This window comes from Physeter macrocephalus, chromosome 18 (assembly GCF_002837175.3).
Source record: "Physeter macrocephalus isolate SW-GA chromosome 18, ASM283717v5, whole genome shotgun sequence".
Lineage (NCBI taxonomy): Eukaryota > Metazoa > Chordata > Mammalia > Artiodactyla > Physeteridae > Physeter > Physeter macrocephalus.
The window spans coordinates 87,294,264-87,296,370 of NC_041231.1; the positions used below are offsets into that span (position 1 = coordinate 87,294,264).

The window sequence follows — 2,107 nt, forward strand, 5'->3', positions numbered from 1 at the left end:
CATCATCACCAGGGCCCAATCCTCCACCTTCAAGAAGTAATTATTGAGTGAATGGGAGAATGAGTGAATGAGTTAAAATATATATCATACAGGGTTGGTGAGTAATGTAAGATAAAGTTCTCTTCCAGTTACTCTTTGGGACAAGCATTAAAAATGTTTGTAGAGAGAAATGACAAGGATAAAGAATCATTTGGGGTATGAAGATGAGGGAGGAAAGATAAAAAAAAAATGAGAAGTTTGGAAAGGTGCATTGCAGTCGGCCAGAAACCACCATCTTTAAGTATAAAAATACACTGCCTTATTGCACTGCTATAAACCACAACCTGGATATGATTTTCACCAAAAATGATACTATAACACTGGAGTACTTTTATTTGAAAGAAAAATGTTTGCTTCAGATTGGCTTTCGACAGAGCACTTGCTTCTGTGAAGCCAAGTGTTTCATCAAGGAGTCATATATTCAGATTTCCTTTCCCATTCATGCAATTTCTTTTTCTCTTCTTCATAAATAACCAAAGACTCTAAATAGGTTTGCAAGCAAGTCTAATGAAGTTTGTAGGTGATAACTGCTCTAGGGGATGTGGAAGAGGGTCTGCCAAGTTTCAGTTTCCTGATGAGAGGTTAATTTCCCAAAGAGAGGAATTGGGAAAAGCAGACAAGGAGGAGACTCACAGGCGAGTCCAGACAATAGAGGGGATAACTGAATCTTTGAGATGAGTTTGCAGATACTTTTTACATTATGTCTAATTTTCAATATGTTTTAAAATTGCCAAAATAAAATGTTTTTAATTTTTTTTCAAAAAGGAAGAGTTTGGAAAAATATTTTTGCTAAATAATCTTTAAGATAATAATTTTAAAAGAGAAGATAATGTAATTGGAAAAACTATGTAAGATAATGGAATTGAAATTTGAGGAGGGAAAAAATCCTCCAGTCATTCTCCTAATTGGATAGACCTCAAACATTTATACATACATAACCTATACTCTATTGTTATATAAATACAAAATACTAAAATCATTGTGAAACTAGATTGTCCTTTGTACTGAAGAATCTGGCTTACTCAAGTATGAGTGGAGGTGTTGGAAAAAGAAACAAAAAAATTGGAAACAAAATTGGTCGATTGTTAAAGAGATCCATGGAGTTCAAAGCCCTTAACCAATTAATTCTCCTAGACACGAGTTGCTTGAAAACAAAAGCTCCTTCAAGAAGTCTGTTAAATATCAAGAGAACAATATGTTATGGTAGAGTTGAAGAATAATCTGCAAAACCTGTTATAAGAAGTCAGCACCTTAAATGCAAGAGCGTGCACACTTAACAGAGGGGAGGGAAACAGGACAGAGCTCATAGAAAGTGGAGAGGAAGGCAGACGTCATTTAGGCCAAATCCAGCATACTGAACAAATACTTAAAGAGAGCATAACTGGAATTGCTAAGAAACTTTCGAAAACACTCCGAATTCTTCACACCAAAAAGCACACGACCGACGAAGGTGGGATTCGAACCCACGCGTGCAAAGCACAATGGATTAGCAGTCCATCGCCTTAACCACTCGGCCACCTCGTCCACATAGAGCCACCCTTTGGCGTGCTTTATTTCAGAGTTTATACTCGGGAACTCGCTGGCTAACCCGGAGAGAAAGACGCTTAGCTTTCACAGGAGTCATAAAAGTGGTTGATTACAGACTGTCTAATTCCGATTAAAAAAAAAAAAAAAAAGTGGTTGAGACGTGGTAGAAACACATCTGCCTGGGCTTTCACTCCCCTTTCTCGGGCTGCCTGGTCCCCGGCAGGAGGCGCCTCAGCGTCAAGTCCTGGCAGGCGGTGGGCGTGACGCGGCCAACCTGGGCTGAACCAGTTTGCTGTCACCGTCCCTCGTCAGGGGAGCCTGGGCCCGCGGCCCGAGAGCGCGGCCGGCTGTCCGCAGGGGCAGAGGTTCCCAGAGCCGGTTCCACTGGAGTCGCTGTCAGGGGAGCTGGCGAACGTGGACTCCTAATTCGTGGTTAATGAGACAGTCTGGAAAATTAGACGACGGATCTGAATAGAGCTCAATTTCTATTCCGTGATATTGCCGCTTCTACAATACTTTCGGGTGAAATTGCATAGAGAAG

General features: G+C 40.8%; 1 non-coding gene across 1 annotated transcript; it reads right to left on the reverse strand.

Moving 5' to 3' along the window:
* Positions 1-1,481: 1,481 nt before the first annotated feature.
* TRNAS-GCU (transfer RNA serine (anticodon GCU)) lies at positions 1,482-1,563 on the reverse strand. Its single transcript has one exon. It is a non-coding gene; the product is annotated as a tRNA-Ser (tRNA).
* Positions 1,564-2,107: the final 544 nt, after the last annotated feature.